Source organism: Manis javanica, chromosome 14, assembly GCF_040802235.1.
Source record: "Manis javanica isolate MJ-LG chromosome 14, MJ_LKY, whole genome shotgun sequence".
Taxonomy (NCBI): domain Eukaryota; kingdom Metazoa; phylum Chordata; class Mammalia; order Pholidota; family Manidae; genus Manis; species Manis javanica.
The window spans coordinates 49062019-49083230 of record NC_133169.1 but is presented as its reverse complement, the minus strand read 5'-3'; the positions used below and the strand labels follow the sequence as shown (position 1 = coordinate 49083230).

The window sequence follows — 21212 nt, the reverse complement described above, 5'->3', positions numbered from 1 at the left end:
TGCTATATACTTTCCTATTAAGAGTGCTTTCGCTGCGTCCCACAGAAGTTGGGGCTTAGTGTTGTTGTCATTTGTTTCTATATATTCCTTGATCTCTATTTTGATTTGTTCATTGATCCATTCATTATTTATTAGCATGTTGTTAAGTCTCCATGTGTTTGTGAGCCTTTTTGTTTTCTTTGTAGAATTTATTTCTACTTTTATACCTCTGTGGTCTGAAATATTGGTTGGTAGAATTTCAATATTTTGGAGTTTACTGAGGCTCTTTTTTGAGCTAGTATGTGGTCTCTTCTGGAGAATCTTCCATGTGCACTTGAGAAGAATGTATATCCTGTTGCTTTTGAATGTAGAGTTCTATAGATGCCTATTAGGTCCATCTGTTCTAGTGTGTTCTTCAGTGCCTGTGTGTCCTTACTTATTTTCTGCCCAGTGGATCTATCCTTTGGGGTGGGTGGTGTGTTGAAGTCTCCTAAAATGAATGCATTGCAGTCTATTTCCCTCTTTAGTTCTGTTAGTATTTGCTTCACATATGCTGGTGCTCCTGTATTGGGTGCATATATATTTAGAGTGGTTATATCCTCTTGTTGGACTGGGCCCTTTATCATTATGTAGTATCATTCTTTATCTCTTGTTACTTTCTTTGTTTTGAAGTTTATTTTGTCTGATATTAGTACTGCAACCCCTGTTTTCTTCTCACTGTTGTTTGCCTGAAATATGTTTTTCCATCCCTTGACTTTTAGTCTGTGATTGTCTTTGGGTTTAAGGTGAGTTTCTTGTAAGCAGCATATAGATGGGTCTTGCTTTTTTATCCATTCTATTACTCTGTGTCTTTTGATTGGTGCATTAAGTCCATTTACATTTAGGGTGACTATTGAGAGATCTGTACTTATTGCCATTTCAGGCTTTAGATTCGTGGTTACCAAAGGTTCAAGGTTAGCTTCTTTAGTATCTTACTTCCTAACTTAGCTTGCTTATTGAGCTGTTATGTACACTGTCTGGAGATTCTTTTCTTCTCTCCCTTCTTATTCCTCCTCCTCCCTTCTTCATATGTTGTGTGTTTTGTTCTGTGCTCTTTTTAGGAGTGCTCCCATCTAGAGCAGTCCCTATAGGATGCCCTGTAGAGGTGGTTTGTGGGAAGCAAAATCCCTCAGCTTTTGCTTGTCTGAGAATTGTTTATTCCCGCCATCATATTTAAATGATAGTCATTCTGGATACAGTATCCTTTGTTCAAGGCCCTTCTGTTTCATTGCATTAAGTATATCATGCCATTCTCTTCTGGCCTGTAGGGTTTCTGTTGAGAAGTCTGATGTTAGCCTGATGGGTTTTCCTTTATAGGTGACCTTTTTCTCTCTAGCTGCCTTTAAAACTCTTTCCTTGTCCTTGATCCTTGCCATTTTAATTACTATGTGTCTTGGTGTTGTCCTCCTTGGATCCTTTCTGTTGGGGGTTCTGTGTAATTCCATGGTCTGTTCGATTATTTCCTGCCCCAGTTTGGGGAAGTTTTCAGCAATTATTTCTTCAAAGAGACTTTCTATCCCTTTTCCTCTTTCTTCTTCTTCTGGTACCCCTATAATACGAATATTATTCCTTTTGGCTTGGTCACATAGTTCTCTTAGTGTTGTTTCATTCCTGGAGATCCTTTTATCTCTCTCTATGTCAGCTTCTATACGTTCCTGTTCTCTGGCTTCTATTCCTTCAATGGCCTCTTACATCTTATCCATTCTGCTTATAAATCCTTCCAGGGATTGTTTCACTTCTGTGATCTCCTTCCTGACATCTGTGATCTCCCTCCGGACTTCATCCCTTTGCTCTTGCATTTTTCTCTGCATCTCATCCCAGTGCTCTTGCATTTTTCTCTGCATCTCTGTCAGCATGTTCATGATTTTTATTTTGAATTCTTTTTCAGGACTGGTTAGGTCTGTCTCCTGAGGTGTTGTCTCTGTGATCTTTGTTTGCCTGTAGTTTTGCCTTTTCATGGTGCTAGAGATAGTTTGCAGAGCTGGTACAAGTGACCGCTGGAAGAGCTTCCCTTCTTGTTGGTTTGTGGCCTTCCTCTCCTGGGAGAATAGCGACCTCTAGTGGCTTATGCTTGTCAGCTGTGTGCAGACAGGGCTTCTGCTAACTGCCCGTTTACTATGGAGTTTATCTCTGCTGTTTCTGTGGGCGTGGCCTGGCTGGGTAGAGAACAACACTGCTCCTCCAAAGTGGTGGAGCCCCGTTTGAGGGGGAGTGGCCAGGAGGCTATTTATCTCTGTAAGGGGCCTCTGTGCTCCCTGTTGCCCAGGGGGTTAGAGTGCCCAGAGATCCCCAGATTCCCTGCCTCTGGTCTAAGTGTCCTGTCCTGCCCCTTTAAGACTTCCAAAAAGCACTCTCCAAACCAAAACAACAACAGCAACAATGAGAGAAGGAACAGAAAAAAAATAAAAAAGGAAAAAGGAAAAAGGAAAAAACACGCGATTTTTTTTTCTTCCTTAGGTGCCGGTCCCAGGCACCCACTCACTGGTCCTGCTGCCCTGCCTCCCTAGCACCGGGGTCCCTGTCCCTTCAAGGCTTCCAAAAAGCACCCGCCCACTGGTCCTGCAGGGAAAAACACGCAATATTCTTTGTCTTCAGGCACCAGTTCCAGGCACCTACTCACCGGTCCTGCTGCTCTGCCTCCCTAGCAACGGGGTCCCTGTCCCTTTAAGGCTTCCAAAAAGCACTCGGCAGAAAGAGAAAAAAAAGGGGAAAAACGTGCGATTCCTCCGTCCTCAAACGCCAGTCTCAGGCACCCGCCCACCGGTCCTGCAGGAAAAACGCGCGATATTCTTTGTCCTCAGGCGCCGGTCCCAGGCACCCGCTCACCCGTCCTGCTGCTCTGCCTCCCTAGCACCATGGTCCCTTTCCCTTTAAGGCTTCCAAAAAGCACTCGTGAAAAAGAGAACAAAAAAGGGGAAAAACACGTGATTTCCTCCGTCCTCAGGCGCCGGTCTCAGGAACCCGCCCTCCAGTCCCGCAGGGAAAAACACGGGATATTTTTTGTCCTCAGGCACTGGTCCCAGGCACCTGCTCACCGGTCCCGCCGCCCTGACTCCCTAGCACCAGGGTCCCTGTCCCTTTAAGGCTTCCAAAAAGCACTTGCCAAAAAGAGAAAGGAAAAAAAAAGGGGGGGAAACGCGCTATTTCCTCCATCCTCAGGTGCCGGTCTCAGGCACCCGCCCACCGGTCCCGCAGGGGAAAACACGCGATATTCTTTTTCCTCAGGCACCGGTCCCAGGCACCTGCTCACCAGTCCTGCTGCTCTGCCTCCCTAGCACCGGGGTCCCTGTCCCTTTAAGGCTTCCAAAAAGCAGTCACCAAAAAGAGAAAAAAAAAGGGGGGGAAACGTGCGATTTCCTCCATCCTCAGGCACCGGTCTCAGGCACCCGCCCCTGTACGTTCCTTTTAAAACTGCCTTTGCAGCATCTCACAGGTTTTGGGCTGATGATCCAATGTTTTCATTTGTCTCCATGTATTGCTTGATCTCTGTTTTAATTTGGTCTTTGATCCACTGATTATGTAGAAGCATGTTGTTTAACCTCCTTGTATTTGTAGGCTTTTATGTTTTCTTCATGTAATTTATTTCTAGTTTCATACCATTGTGGTTGGAGAAGCTGTTTGATACAATTTCAATTTTTTTATATTTATTGAGGTTCTTTTTGTGTCCTAGTATGTGATCTATTTTGCAAAACATTCCACATACACTTGAGAAGAGTCTGTATCCTGCTGCTTTTTCATGGAGTGTTCTGTAGATATCTGTTAAGCTCATCTGCTGTAATGTATTGTTCAGTACCTCATTTCCCTATATACTTTCTGTCTGGTTGATCTGTATAGTGATGTGAGTGGTGTGTTAAAGTCTCCTAAAATGGATGTGTTGCAATCTATTTCTCCCTTCAATTCCATTAGTATTTGTATTACATATTTAGGTGCTCATATATTGGGTACATTGATATTTATAATGACTATTTCACTTTGTTGGACTGACCCCTTTATCATTGTGTAATGTCCTTCCTTGTCTCTTGTTACTTTCTTTTGAAATATATTTTGTCTGATTTAAGTACTGGTACCCTACTTTTCCCTCCCTATTATATCTTTTCCCATATTTTCTGTATTAGTCTGTAAGACTTTGGATCTGAAATGAGTTTCCTAAAGGATGCATATAGGTGGTTCTTATTTTTTATGCATTCTGTCACTCTATGTCTTGTGATCGGTGCTTTCAGTCCATTTACATTCAGGGTGATTAATGTTAGATATGTTCTTATTGCCATTTTATTAATTTTTTTCTGGTTATTTCACATCTCTACCCTTTTCCTTTTTTCCTCTCTTATACTATTCTCTTATTATTTGATGTATTGTTTTAGCATTGAGATTAGATTTTCTAATTTGTGTATCTATTGCAGGTTTTATTTTCTGATTATAAAAGGTTCAAGGAGAGCTTCCCTACTATATAACAGTCTATCTCAAATTACTGATTAGTCTATTTCAAGCAAAGTCTAGAATTACTTTACCCCCCTTTTCTTCCTCTTCCTCCTTCAACCTTTATATATTTGGTGTCATATTTTGTACTTTTTTTTTTATATCTCTTGACTGGTTTGTGAGTAGTTAAATTAAATTATATAAATTTAATTTTATAGCTATTTGCGGAACTGGTCTACTACCTTTACTGTGGATTTCTTTACTCTTGTGACACGTATTTTGCCTTAGGAACATCTCTATCTAAATAGTTCCTTTGACATATCTTGTAAGGCTGGCTTTGTGGTGGTGAATTCCTTCAAGTTTTATCTGTAAATTGTTTAATCCCTGCTTCAAATTTAAATGATAATCATACAGCGTAGAATATTCTTGGTTGGAGGCTCTTCTGTTTCATAAGATTAAATTTTGCATGCCATTCCCTTCTTTCCTACAGTTTCTGCTGGGAGGTCAGCTGATAGCTAATGGGCTTTCCTTTATAAATAATCATTTTTCTTTCTCTGGATGCTTTCAACACATTCCTTTTCCTTGATCTTTGCTTTTTTAAGTATTATATGTCTTGGTGTTGTCTTCATAGGGTTCCGTTTGTTAGGTGCTCTCTGAGCTTTCATGACCTGAGTGTCTATTTCCTTCCCCAGATTTGGGGAAGTTTTCAGCAATTATTTCCTCAAAGAGTATGTCTATCTGTTTGTCTCCCTCTTCTTCTGGTACACCTAATATGCAAATATTGTTCCATTTGGATTCGTCTCACAGCTCTCTTATTATTCTTTCATTCCTAGAGCCCCTTTCTTCTCTGTTTTCTGGCCTCATTGTTTTCTTGCTCCCTAATTTATAAGCCATTTACAACTTCTTCAACCTATTATAGTCTCCTGTTAAATCCCTCCATTGTATGTTTCTTTTCAGATACTGTCTTCTTCAGCTCATAGTGAAGTTCATTCATCTTTCTGTTGAGAACCTAGCTGAGATCTTGACTATTATACTGTAGATCTGTGTGCATGTTTAAGACTTTTACTTTGAAGTCTTTATCAAGAAGATTGTTGATTTCAGTCTCATTCAGGCCTCTTTCTGGTGTTTTTTCTTGTAGTTTTGTTTGGAACAAATTCCTCTGTCTCATTTTTTTCAGTGTTTCCTATGGCTTAATAGCTTTAGAAAGGTGGTATGTTATAGGGCCAAGAAACACAAGACATTTCTCTTTCCATGGCCGGAGCCCCAGTTGTTAGCATACAGGGTGTGGGGTGCCTTTCTGTCCTGTTTGTAGAGATGGTGATGGTTTCAGGTGGGCTGTTTGCTTTGGCTATGACTTTGTGATAAGTGTAGAACACTCTACTTGAGTTCTTGTGGGTAGGGCTACTTTCTGCCTGGGCTGCAGCTGTGGTGGAGGCCACAGGTGGGCAAGACCAACTCCAACTCCTTCTGTGAGTAAGGAGCTCTTGGGGATGGCTCCTGGATGTAGTTCCCTGGCTGGGGCCAAGAAAGATGAAAGGGTCTCCCTCTGCCTCCTGACAGGAAAGTCTGACCTCACTGCTGAGCCAAGTGGGCTGTCCACAGGCCATGTGCTGGCTGTACAATCTTATATTGGTTTCAAATATGCAGCACAGTGTTTTGACAGTTACCCTTATTAAGAAATCCTCATTCCCATTAATGCAGTTACTATCTGTCAAAATAGGAAGATGTTACAGAACTATTGGGTATGTTCTCCATGCTGTACTACCATCTCTGTGACAAATTATCTTATGATTGAGAATTTTTGATCCCCTTTATCCACCTCACCATTGCCATTCACTCACCCAACCCCTCTCCCATGGTAACCACCAGTTCACCAGTTACCTCTCAGTATCTGAGTCTACTGCTGTTTTGTTCATTTTGTTTTGTCTTGTTTTCAGATTCCACAAATAAATGAAACCATATTTTTTTGATATTAAGCTTTATAAGCCCCTTACACATTTTGAATATTAACCATTTATCTGATGTATGATTTGCAATGATCTTTTTCTTAACTGAATTATAGTTGATATACAATCTTATACTGGATTCAAGGATACCACACAGTGGTTCAACAGTTGCCCATGTCATTAAATGCTCACACCCACTAGTGATTTGCAATTATCTTTTCTCTTTCAGTAAGTCATTTTTTAAATTTGGTTGATGGTGTCCTTCTCTGTGCAAAATCTTTCAGTTTCATGTAATTCCATTTGTTTATTTTAGTTTTTGTTGCCCTCACCTGAGGAGACTGGTTATAAAGATATTGCTACAGCCAATGGCAAAGAGCTTATATTCTAGTAGGCTTAGTCAAAGAGTTTTATAGTTTCAGTTTACATTGAAGTCTTTAATCCATTTTAAGTTTGTCTTTGCATATGCTCTAAAAGAGTGGGTTTAAGGTCATAAATTTTCTTCCACATATACTTTGGGCTACATGTCTCAATTTTGATAGGTAGTGTCTTTCATTACCATTGAGGGTTGGATAATATATTGTTTGTATTACACTTTATTTTAATAATGTTATTTTAAAATATATTTTCCAATTTCCAAAAACATTGCAGCTTCTCTTATTGTTTTAAATTGCTGCTTTATTTCATAGAAGTAGAGAATGTATATGTTACATTTATGCTTATTTATTTAGACATATTTATGTCTCCCACACCAATGTATGTATTTTCTAAATGTTCCATGTTTCTAAAATTATAAATGCACACATAAACAAATGTGTGTTCTCTAATTTGGCATTTAAAATAAACTTCAATGTGTACTTTAATTACAAATTTTTGTTATATTGTTTAACCATATTTTATTGTGTATAATTTGTTCCCTAATGCGTATATCAAATATTGAGAGAATTATCCTTACATCTCTCATATTATCATGGATATGCTCACTTCTCTTTTTAATTCCTCCAAGTATACATTTGTGGTTATTTTTTCCACTGGCAACATTTTAGGGCAGATACTTATTCTCAGTTAATCCAACGTCTTTTCATTATTAGTACATCCTCTCCCTGACAAATACTCATTTTTGTCTCCTATTTTATAGACACTTAATTTTGCCTTTTTAAGATTAGTATTTATCTCTTCATTTCCCCTTTTTAGTTTCAGCCTTTGAGTGTCCACATACATTCATTGTTCTTATTGTAAAAGGAATGTAGCTGGATCTTTTTCCTCTTCAATCAATACCTGTTTTCTAGCTCCAGTTCCCGAAGTTCTCTTTTCTCAGGAGCCGTGAAACAGAAAGGTCTGGATAGAAGATTCACACATGTGCTGAGAGCAGCTGCACTTTCAGCATTAAGCTCACTCTCTTTCAGTAATCCAGAGTTCACCTTACATGTATTTAAGCATGGTTCTTAAAGAAAAAAATATTTTATTGAGAATTTTAGCCATTTTGTAGTATAATTTTTCAGATTTTCTAATATGTAAGATTGTGATATAAGGGAATTGCCAAATTTATTTCATAAAAGTGAAAAACTACAGAGATACAAATATTTGCCAACACAAAAGTGTATCTTAAAAAACAGAATGGAAATTGTGAAACACTTCCTATGAAGCAAACAGGTAGAAAGCTCTGCATATGGAGAGTAAAGTGTGGATTTCATAAAGTAAAATAAAAGAATAATACATCTGTGTTTTAGGGATCCTATATTATTATTCATGGGGCAAAGGAAGTTTGCTTAAATTTAAACTTTTATCACTTTCTATGAATAAACCAGGTATGAATGACACCATGTAGTAAACTCAAGTATTGACTTTCAGGTCTGAACTATATAACACTGCAGGTATCAAAGCATTTTTTCAAATGAATCTATCAAGCATAATCCTGTGACTTAGTTACTGGAATTGAACCCATGGATATAGCACATTAGAGAAGATCTCTTAAAAATACAGACATCCAAATAAACATAATGGATTCCTGAGAAATTTTTTGGGAATAATGTGTGAATTCTTGGGAATGTTTGTAGGAAAGGTAAAAGAGTGTCCCTTCCAGGTGGAACTGTCTTCTCTATGTTTTATCTATGAGCCTTATAATTTATCTCTGTATGTTCACTAAGCGGGATGGCTTAAGAAATTTCCATAGTAAAAATTGTTAATAGTTTTGCAGAATTTTACCTTCCTAAAATTGTGGGGTAGGATATTCTATTTACATGCCCTTTGTGTCAGAGAATTGTGGGAAGATGTCAAACCTTTGAGGGAAATTCTGGAGAGGACTTGTTCATTTTCTCAAAGGCACAGGTCAGAAGGGATTTTCTATTATTATTTTTGATCAGCACAAAAGGACAGATTGCTGGATAACAAGAGGCGAAAAAAACGGTAATATTCTCCAACCCTTGTACATCACGTCTATAACTTATATAAATAGTAAGGCAGCTGTTGGTCCAGTAAAAGACAACAAAGCAGCTCACCAGTACCAGGATCATGTGGGTGGCTTTGGTTTCAGGAGAGGCTCGTGGGCAGAGGCTGGTCTTGTGGATGTGCTGGACTGTCCTACGGTGTGTGAAGAGGAGCCTCACCATGTACACACTGGTCCAGATCATGAGGAACACACACAAGGCATCTTCTATTGCCATGATTCCCAGAAACACAGCTGTCCCAAGCTTATCAGAATCTCTTCCACTACAGTATGTCACAGTGTAACTTTTCACAGCTTCAGTGGTGTTGTAGGGGGCCACAGTGGTTATGATGACCCGGATGTAGATCAGCATGTTGGATATATAAAAAACAAATAAGGCAGGAAAAACGCATGTGGAAATTTTGGGTTTTAGCCACGCCCACCTGGAGTTGCTGGGAGTGATCATTACAGCCTGAAATATACTCAGGAAGGACATCGTACAGAGGGAAAGACCCCTGGTGACTCTGAACAGGTAGAGCACTGCCTTACAACCAGCGTCATCCAAAAAATTTCTTATTCCAAAGGAATGTATTATTTCTGGAATCCCAGTGCAAACAATTTTGAGGATATTAGCTAAGGTTAAGTGCATGAATATCCAGTCTATAGGCTTCTTTGAGCAGGGCTGACATAAGAGGGTATTAATTTGTAACACAAGTAGCAATGTATTCCCAATTAAACCAATTACAAATAGAAAGAGAAAGAATATTCCCAAAATAACAGCATTTGAAACTATTGCTTTCATTGGCTTCTTCTTAGAAATACTCCTGCACAGTCTTAAAAGGAGCACAACATTTTTGGTAGTCTTGAGGGAAATAACAGGGCTTTATGGAGAGTACATGTGGTGTGGTCACTCTTCAGTAGGATGTGCAAATGGCCTGTAACAATAGGCAGAAAATGAATGAGCTCTAGAGGCATATGTCAGAATTATTGTTACTTCAAGGGACTATTTGGGTTGAGAGGGGACATGCCTTGTTTATAAAATGTCATCGATTTTATGAGAAAGAATTTCAATTTCATGAAGAACAAATTTATCGATTAGTAACAATATTTTGGATTTATATAGATTCTATTTAAGTTGTACATATACATTCTGAATGTTATTAGATTGCACTTCAATTTTGTCATGAGCAACAAAATGTTATTGAGAGATTTCAATGCACATTATTATTACATTTGTACTGTACTTGACGTGCATAACGATTATTGTCACTCACCAGAGGAATACCCAACCCCAGAGTCGCACGTGCATCCTGATTCTGTAACCTCCTTTTCCTGACCCTTTCTCTCACTCTTTCCAACTCCTAGATGCTTCCAGTGGACACAATGCATATCAGATCAGTTCACAGGTCAGACACTGCATCCTCCATTTCTGCTATGAAAATGCACTTAATCTTTCACTTTGTCCTGAAGTCACTGCTTCCCTACAACTCTTTTAGTGGATTCTTTCTGTCTCAAGCTTCTTATCCCTTCAAGCCTCTACTGGGAATGTCTTCTTTGATCTCCAGCACTTCCAGCTAGTCTCCCATCACTCCAGCTTTGAAACTCTTGTCATCAGTCCACAACACCCACCACTGTCCTTGCAAAATGATCTGCTGACACGAAGTCACTCTGCTCTATAGCTCCTCACTCCCTGTGACTCTCCCCAGCCCAAACTCTGTAGGGTTTTTGATAACGGGTCTGCATGCAGACCGTCTGGCAATGCCTTCTCCTCTCACACTTGTGGTCTCCTCTCTTCCAACTCTCTTGTCCCCCCACCTCATCCACTCTTTCTCTTGATCAAATACTAGAAGTTGTCATAATCAATATTGTACAGTTGGCAGTTGAGCAACAAAGGCTTACACTGTGTTGTTTCAGTTACACATGGATTGTCTTTAACAAGTATGTCAGAAAAATTTTTTTAGATTTGTGACAATTTGAAAACCTTGCAGATGTACCGCATAGTCATGAAACATCTGAAAAAGTGAGTAAATATGTGTCATTCATGCATGAAATACACGTACCCGTCTATTTTATCATTTACTACCATAGTATATATACAAATCAATTACTAAGAGTTAAAATTTATCAAAACATAAGCACAGAACCACAACCCATACATGGTGTCATCCAGTCAAGAGAAATGTAAGCAAACACAGAGATGATATGTTGTAATTACAATTACATTACAAATGTAAATGAACAGAGAATCCTAAATAAAAACTGCTTAAAATAAACTGTAGAGCCTATTGTAACACTGTAATAATTTCTTTGCCACCTCCTGTTTCTGTTGTGGTGACCTCAACTGTTGGGAATATTCTCTGAAAGCACCAGATGATGCTCATCATGTCCTTGTGGACAGTTCATCTCTCCAGGAAATTATGTATCACAGTAAAAAGTTATCTCTGTGGTTCTCATGTATTGTTCAAAGTGTTTAGGGCAATACTGTAAAATCTGAATAACACCACGGACACTATGAAGTGCCATATTGAAGCTGGAATTACTCAACTAAAAGACAAAAGTCATGATATTGCAAGAAAAAATTGGATTGTTTAATATGCACTGTTGACTGAAGGTCTGCAGCTGAGGTTGCCCCGCTTTTCAAGAAAAGTAACAGCAGCAGTAGGATCATTGTAAAAAAACGAGGAGGAAATTCATGACGATTTTGCCTCTGGTGCCCCAGAAAGTGCTAAAAATGAACACTTTTTCTGAACTACCTTCTTACCTCATACTGAAAATGCAACTTTTGGGAAGGCATAGGATTGGATAAGAAAGACATTCACATAGACTCTAATATGATTTGAGAAAAAAAACCACAAAGTCATATGTGACAATTTAAAGAATGCAAAGTTTTAGAGCTAAAGCTGGAGAATGTAATGCCCAGTAAATGATGGTTTGATAATTTTGTTTGGCTTTAAAAATATCAACAGGAGAAGCAGTTTCTGCCAGTTACAGGCAGCAGATGAGTTCCCAGACACCATGAAGGAAATCACAGAGGAGAAAGGATATCTGAACACGTTTCTAATGCAGATGAAAGTGCCTATTCTGGGGAAAAATGCCACAAAAGACATGTATTAGCAAGGAAGAGAAGCAAGCACCAGGATTTAAGGCTGGGAGGGATAGGCTGACTCTACTCTCTTCTACACGTCTGTGATAAGGACTGCTGTTATGTATAAATCCACTAACCAGTGAGCCAAGAGGGGAAAAGATAAACAACAGCCACCAGGTTCTTAGTTATACAAAAACAAGGCCTAGACAATGAGAATTCTTCTGGATTGTTTCCACTGATGGGCTGTTCCTGAAGTCAGGAAGTACCTTCCCATTAAGGGACTGCCCTTTAAAGTTCTTTTGATGTTGAATAATGCCCCTGGCCACCCAGAACCCCATTAGGTCAACACCAGTGTCAAAGTTTCCTACTTGCCCGCAAACACAATGTCTCTAATTCAGCCTCTAGTTAGGGAAGTCACTGGAACCTTTAAGGATCACTTTGCATGGCACTCTATGGAAAGGATTACCAAAATATGGAAGAGAACCCCAATATAAAGAACATCAAACATCATCAAAGTCTGGAAGGATTACACCACTGAAGGTGCCATTGTTATAGAAAAAGATGTGAAAGCCCTTAAGTCCAAACCAAAAAATTCCTGCTGAGGAAAATTGTGTCCGGATGTTGACATGACATCATAGGATTTACAATGGAGCCAAAGAAGGGAATAATGAAGGAGACTGTGGACGTGGGAAAAGGTGGGAGGGTGTGTGTGTGAAAGGTTTCAAGTCAAGGATCTCAGAGATATTCAGAAGCTAGTAGACACCACACCTGAGGAATTAGCAGATGACAACCTAATGCATGAGTGCTTCCGAGCCAGTGCCGGATGAGGAGGAAGGAGACACGGAAGAGGCAGAGCCTGAAAACAAGTTGACATTAGAAATCCGACAAAAGGGTTCTGAATCTCCAAGACTCCCCTTGACTTCCTGTATGACAAGGGCTCTGCCATGATACGGGCAGGGGAAGGATTGGCACCATATAGAAACACTTTCAGAGAAATGAAGAGGCAAAAGAGTTGGACAGAAATCATGGTATGTTCCCCTAAAGCCACACCGTGTGTGCCTGCCTGCCCTGCCTCCCCTTCCACCTCCTCCACCTCTTGCGCCTCTGCCACCACTGAGGCAGTGGGACCAACCCTTCCTCCTCCGCAGTTTGCTCGGTGGGAAGACAAGGAGGGTGCGGACCTTCTTGATGATCCACTTCCACTTACTAGTAAATAATCCTCATGCCCTATGGTTAATAAACATCTGTGAGATTAAAGATGGTGGTGTGAGAGGAAAGACAAAGGCTTCCTCCTAAAACTGGATACAATTAGAAAATTTAAATGGAGCAACTAATCCTGAGAGAGCAGCAGGAAAGAGGACAGCATCAGACTGCACACACCTGGAGAAAAGAGCTGACCTCAGAGCACGGGGTAACGTACCAGAGCTGTGGCTCTGTGGGACCCGAACCCTTCCCCCACCCCAGCTCACCGGCGGGAGGAAGACTAACAGAGCAGGGATGGAGTGGAAGAATTGGGACTGCTGAATACCTAGCTCCGGAGATCTGCGCTGGGAGCACAAACCTACATTTCATGGTGTTTTCATGAGACTTGCATGACTACCAGTTTGGAAAGTTAATAGAGGCAGAGTTCCTGGGGATACTGGGATTCCAGCTGCTTGTGGAAAGCAGGGATCCATATCCGGCTGCTCTGGGACAAAAACACACCTGTGTGACCGGCTCACTGGCTCAGGCAGTGGTGACAGGCACAGCAGCTGCAAAGCGGGGAACAGCTCTTTCCTCCCCCCAGGCACCAGTACTGCTCCCCTGAGACTCCCGACATTGCTTCAGGGGCTGAGCAGCTACAGAATAGAGCTGGACACTAGAGGGCACTATATACAAACATGAAACGCCAAAGGAACCATGTCCAGAGTAAAATTGTTAATACAACTCCTGAGAAAGTTTTAAATGATATGGACCTCGTGACTCTTCCTGAAAGGGAGTTCAAAATAAAAATCATCAACATTCTAATGGAGGTATGGAAAGACATCCAAGAACTCAGGAATGAATTCAGGTTGGAGATCCAATTGTTGAAGAGCACCATAGAGGATATTAAAAGCAGGTTGGATATGGTGGAGGAGACAATAAATGAAATAGAAACTAGAGAAGAGGAATACAAAGAAGCTGAGGCACAAAGAGAAAAAAGGATCTCTAAAAATGAAAGAATATTGAGAGAACTGTGTGACCAATCCAGGCAGAACAATATTCACATTATAGGGATACCAGAAGAAGAAGAGAGAGAGAAAGGAAAAGAAAGTGTCTTTGAGGAGTTAGTTGCTGAAAACTTCCCCAATCTGGGGAAGGAAATAGCCTCTCAGACCATGGAGATCCAAAGATCTCCCAACACAAGGGACCCAAGGAAGACAATACCAAGACACATAGTAATTAAAATGGGAAAGATCAAGGATAAGGACAGACTGTTAAAAGCAGCCAGAGGCAGAAATAAGATCACATACAAAGGAAAGCTCATCAGGTTAACATCAGACTTCTCAGTAGAAACCTTACAGGCCAGAAGGGAGTGGCATGATGTATTTAGTGCCATGAAGCAGAAGGTCCTGGAACCAAGATTACTTTATCCAGCAAGATTATCATTTAAATTTGAAGGAGGGATTAAACAATTTCCAGATAAGCAAAAACTGAGAGAGTTTACCTCCCACAAACCATCTCTGCAGTTTACTTTGGAGGGACTGCTATAGATGGAAGTGTTCTTAGGGTTGGATAGCTGTAACCAGAAGTAGTAAAACCACTGTAGGGAGGGTGGAGCAGCTGATTGGGAGGCAAATGCAAAATTAAATTGACTATCCCCAAAGTCAATCAAGGGATAGACAAAAAGTACATAATTTGATACCTAACATATAAAGAATGAAGGAGGAAGAAAAAGGAGAAGAAATAGAAAAGAACCTTCAGATTGTGTTTATAACAGCATACTAAGTGAGTTAACTTAGACTCTTAGATAGTAAGGAAGTAACCTGGAACCTTTGGTAACCATGAATCAAAAGCCTGAAATGGCAATAAGTACATACCTATCGATAATCACCCTAAATGTAAATGTACTGAATGTACCAATCAAAAGATATAGAGTCACTGAATGGATAAAAAAACAGGACCCATATATATGCTATATTCTCACTGTTCAGTAAGATGTTGGCTCAAACCCAAAGACATGCACAGACTAAAAGTCAAGGGATGGAAAAAATTTCATGCAAACAATATGGAGAAGAAAGCAGGTGTTTCAGTACCAGTATCAGACAAAATAGACTTCAAAACAAAGAAAGTAAAAGAGATAAAGAACGACATTACATAATGATAAAGGGCTCAGTCCAACAAGAAGATATAACCATTATAAATATATATGTGCCCAACACAGGAGCACCAGCGTATGTGAAACAAATACTAACAGAACTAAAGGAGGAAATAGAATGCAATGCATTCATTTTAGGAGACTTCAACACACCATTCACTCCGAAGTACAGATCCACCAGACAGAAAATAAGTAAGGACATGGGGGCACTGAACAACACGCTAGAACAGATGGACCTAATAGACGTTTATAGAACTCTACACCCAAAAGCAACAGGATACACATTCTCCTCAAGTGCACATGGAACATTCTCCAGAATAGACCACATACTAGGCCACAAAAAGAGCCTCAGTAAATTCAAAAAGATTGAAATTCTACCAATCAACTTTTCAGACCACAAAGGTATAAAACTAGAAATAAATTGTACAAAGAAAGCAAAAAGGCTTACAAACACATGGAGGCTTAACAACACGCTTCTAAATAGTCAATGTATCAATGACAAAATTAAAATGGATATCCATCAATATATGGAAATAAATGACAACAACAACACAAAACTGCAACTTATGTGGGATGCAGTGAAAGCAATCTTAAGAGGAAAGTGTATAGCAATCCAGGCATATTTAAAAAAGGAAGAACAAACTCAAATGAATAGTCTAATGTCACAATTATCAAAATTGGAAAAAGAAGAACAAATGAGTCCTAAAGTCAGCAGAAGGAGGGATATAATAAAGATTAGAGAAGAAATAAACAAAATTGTAAAGAATAAGATAATAGAAAAATTCAATGAAACCAAGAGCTGGTTCTTTGAGAAAATAAACAAAATAGATAAGCCTTTAGCCAGACTTATTAAGAGAAAAAGAGAATCAACACACATCAACAGAATCAGAAACAAGGAAAGTAACATCACGATGGACCCAACAGAAATACAAAGAATTATTAGAGACTACTATGAAAACCTATATGCTAAGAAGCTGGAAAACCTAGAAGAAATGGACAACTTCCTAGAAAAATACAACCTTCCAAGACTGAACAAGGAAGAAACACACAATCTAAACAAACCATTTACCAGCAAAGAAATTGAAGCGGTAATTAAAAAAAAACTACCAAAGAACAAAACCCCGGGGCCAGATGGATTTACCTCAGAATTTTATCAGACACACAGAGAAAACATAATACCCATTCTCCTTAAAGTGTTCCAAAAAATAGAAGAGGAGGCAATACTCCCAAACTCATTCTATGAAGCCAACATCAGCTGAACACCAAAACCAGGCAAAGACCCCACCAAAAAAGAAAACTACAGACCAATATTCCTGATGAACGTAGATGCAAAAATACTCAACAAAATATTATCAAACTGAATTCAAAAATATATCAAAAGGATCATACACCATGACCAGGTGGGATTCATCCCAAGGATGCAAGGATGGTACAACATTTGAAAATCCATCAGCATCATCCATCACATCAACAAAAAGAAAGACAAAACCACATGATCATCTCCATAGATGCTGAAAAAGCATTTGACAAAATTCAACATCTATTCATGAGAAGAAACTCTCAGCAAAATGGGTATAGAGGGCAAGTACTTCAAAGTAATAAAGGTCATAGACGATAAACCCACAGCCAACATCTTACTGAACAGTGAGAAGCTGAAAGCTTTTCCTCTGAGATAGGGAACAAGACAGGGATACCCTCTCTCCCAACTGTGATTTAACATAGTACTGGAGGTCCTAGTCACGGCAATCAGACAAAACAAAGAAATACAAGGAATCCAGATTGGTAAAGAAGAAGTTAAACTGTTACTATTGCAGATGACATGATATTGTACATAAAAAACCCTAAAGACACCACCCCAAAACTACTAGAACTGATATTGGAATGCAGCAAAGTTGCAGGATACAAAATTAACACACAGAAATCTGTGGCTTTACTATACACTAACAATGAACCAATAGAAAGAGAAATTGGGAAAACAATTCCATTCACAATTACATCAAAAAGAATAAAATACCTAGGAATAAACCTAACCAAAGAAGTGAAAGACCTATACCCTGAAAACTACAAGACACTCTAAAGAGAAATTGACTATCCCCAAATGGGGATAGGACACTAACAAATGGAAACTCATCCCATGCTGTTGGCTAGGAAGACTTAATATCGTCAAAATGGGCATCCTGCCCAAAGCAATGTACAGATTTGATGCAATTCCTATCAAATTACCAATACCATTCTTCAACGAACTGGAACAAATAGTTCAAAAATTCATATGGAAACACCAAAGACCCCGAATAGCCAAAGCAATCCTGAGAAAGAAGAATAAAGTGGGTAGGGGGATCTCACTCCCCCAACTTCAAGCTCTACTACAAAGCCACAGGAATCAAGCAATTTGGCACAAGAACAGAGCCACAGACCAGTGGAACAGATTAGAGACCCCAGACATTAACCCAAACATATATGGTCAATTAATATTCGATAAAGGAGGCATGGACATACAATGGGGAAATGGCAGTCTCCTCAACAGATGTTGCTGGCAAAACTGGACAGCTACATGTAAGAGAATGAAACTGTATCACTGTCTAACCCCATACACAAAAGTAAATTCAAAATGGATCAAAGACCTGAATGTAAGTCATGAAACCATAAAACTATTAGAAAAAAACATTGGCAAAAATCTCTTGGACATAAACATTAGTGACTTCTTCATGAACATATCTCCCTGAGAAAGGAAAACAAAAGCAAAAATGAACAAATGGGACTATATCAAGCTAAAAAGCAAAGGACACCATCAATAGAACAAAAGGTTACCCTACAGTATGGGGGAATATATTCGTAAATTACAGATCCGATAAAGGATTGACGTCCAAAATACATAAAGAGCTCACGCACCTCAACAAACAAAAGCCAAATAATCCAAATAAAAAATGGGCAGAGGAGCTGAACAGACGGTTCTCCAAAGAAAAATTCAGATGGCCAACAGACACATGAAAAGATGCTCCACATCACTTGTCATCAGAGAAATGCAAATTAAAACCACAATGAGATACCATTTCTCACCAGTAAGGATGGCTACTATCCAAAAGACAAACAACAACAAATGTTGGCAAGGTTGTGGAGAAAGGGGAACCCTCCTACACTGTTGGTGGGAATATAAATTAGTTCAACCATTGTGGAAAGCAGTATGGAGGTTCCTCAAAATGCTCAAAATAGACATTCCATTTGACCCAAGAATTCCACTTCTAGGAATTTACCCTAAGGATGCAGCACTCCAGTTTGAAAAAGACAGATGCACCCCTATGTTTATTGCAGCACTATTTACAATAGCCAAGAAGTGGAAGCAACCTAAGTGTCCATCAGTAGATGAATGGATAAAGAGGAGGTGGTACATATACACAATGGAATATTATTCAGCCATAAGAAGAAAACAAATCCTACAATTTGCAACAACATGGATGGAGCTAGAGGGTATTATGCTCAGTGAAATAAGCCAAGTGGAGGAAGACAAATACCAAATGATTTCACTCATCTGTGGAGTATAAGAACAAAGTAAAAACGGAAGGAACAAAACAGCAGCAGTATCACAGAACCCAACAATGAACTAACAGTTACCAAAAGGACAAAGACTGGGGAGAATGGGAGGGTAGGGAGGGATAAGGGTGGGGAAAAAGAAAGGGGGTGTTATGATTTGCATGTTATAATGTGGGGGGGTGTGGAATGGGGAGGGCTGTGCAACACAGAGAAGACAAGTTGTGATTCTACAACATCTTACTATGCTGATGGACAGTGACTGTAAGGGGGTTTGGGGGGGGTCTTGGGGTAGGGGAGAGCCTAGTAAACATAATGTTCTTCATGTAATTGTAGATTAATGATAAGAAAAAAAATTAAAAAAAATAAACGTCTGTTAGGTATATGTGAGTGTCTCAGTGTGAAAGTGTAATCATTGGGCAGCAGGAACTGAGTGACACCTTTTTGCATCATCATCATCATGTGAGACTTGTATGGCTGTGAAGATACCATCCTTACATAGACAGGAGGCGAGTGGTATTTAATATAAAGTTAATAATGGTTTGATTTTCCTACTGTTCTAACACTTTGCCTTCAAAGAATTACATTACTGTGCAGTGTGCATTTCTGTCTCTCTCAGGAGAGAAGAAACTGTGCATCAACCTGTAATCACAGGTAAGTGATTCTTTAAACATGTAACAATGTTTCTAATCCTGTATTACGAGTGTGACTCTAATACTGTATGCCATAAACACTTTATAACGACCCCTCATTAGTGTGCATATGAGGTGACCATGAAGCAATTGTATTGATCACTGACAGCTGACAGAACAGAAGCATGTCACTGCTTCTGTGTGATCAGTGGGTGATTCATGATACCTGTAAATAAACATGAACATCTCATTTTATCAAATATTAATTGACCATATATGTTTGGGTTAATGTCTGGGGTCTCTAATCTGTTCCACTGGTCTGTGGCTCTGTTCTTGTGCCAAATTGCTTGATTGCTGTGGCTTTGTAGTAGAGCTTGAAGTTGGGGGAGTGAGATCCCCCTACCCACTTTATTCTTCTTTCTCAGGATTGCTTTGGCTATTCGGGGTCTTTGGTGTTTCCATACCAAATGTAGTATGTAGTAGAATGTAGTAATATGTAGAAATCTACATTGTTTTGTGTCATATAAGATACTATTGATGTAGACCAATGGAACAGAGTAGAGAGCTCAGATATAAACCCAAGCATATATGGTCAATTAATATATGATAAAAGAGCCATGGACATACAGTGGAGGAAATGACAGCCTCTTCAACAGCTGGTGTTGGCAAAACTGGACAGCTACATGTAAGAGAATGAAACTGAATTATTGTCTAACCCCATACACAAAAGTAAACTCAAAATGGATGAGACCTGAATGTAAGTCATGAAATGATAAAACTCTTAGAACAAAACATAGGTAAAAATCTCTTGAATATAAACATGAGCAACTTTTTCCTGACTGCATCTCCTAGAGCAAGGGAAACAAAATAAAAAACGAACAAATGGGAACATCTCATGCTAAAAATCTTCTGTACAATAAAGGACACTATCAGTACAACAAAGAGGCATCCTACAGTATGGGAGAATATATTTGTAAATGACTTATCTGACAAGGGGTTAACATCCAAAATATATAAAGAACTCAAATGCCTCAACACACAAAAAGCAAATAACCCTATTAAAAAATGGACAAAAAATATGAACAGACACTTCTCCAAAGAAGAAATTCACATGGCCAACAGGCACATGAAAAGATGCTCCACATCGCAAATCATCAGGATAAGCAAATTAAGCCACAATGAGATATCACCTTATGACAGTTAGGATGGCCAACATAGAAAAGAATAGGAACAACAAATGCTGGTGAGGATGGAGAGAAAGGGGATCCCTCCTACACTGTTGGTGGGAATGTAAACTAGTTCAACCATTGCAGAAAGCAGTATGGAGGTACCTCAAAAAACTAAAAGTACAAAGACCATTTGACCCAGGAATTCCACTCCTGGGAATTTACCCTATGAATGCAGTTTCCCAGTCTCAAAAAGACATATGCACCCCTATGTTTATCACACCACTATTTATAATAGCCAAGAAATGGAAGCAACCTAAGTGTCCATCAGTAGATGAATGGATAAAGAAGAATATATGCAATGGAATATTATTCAGCCATAAGAAGAAAACAGATCCTACCATTTGCAACAACATGGATGGACCTAGAGGGTATTATGCTCAGTGAAATAAGCCAGGTGGAAAAAGTAAAGTACCAAATGATTTCACTCATCTGTGGAGCATAAGAACAAAGCAAAAACTGAAGGAACAAAGCAGCAGCAGACTCACGGAACCCAAGAATGGACTAACAGTTGCCAAAGGGAAAGGGACTGGGGGTGGTGGATGGGAAGGGAGGTCGAAGGGAAATAAGGGGCATTACAATTAGCACTCATAATGTAGTGGGGG

General features: G+C 39.4%; 1 pseudogene; it reads right to left on the bottom strand.

Annotated features, from left to right (window-relative positions):
• Positions 1-8609: 8609 nt before the first annotated feature.
• On the bottom strand, positions 8610-9604 carry LOC108389145 (vomeronasal type-1 receptor 4-like; annotated as a pseudogene).
• Positions 9605-21212: the final 11608 nt, after the last annotated feature.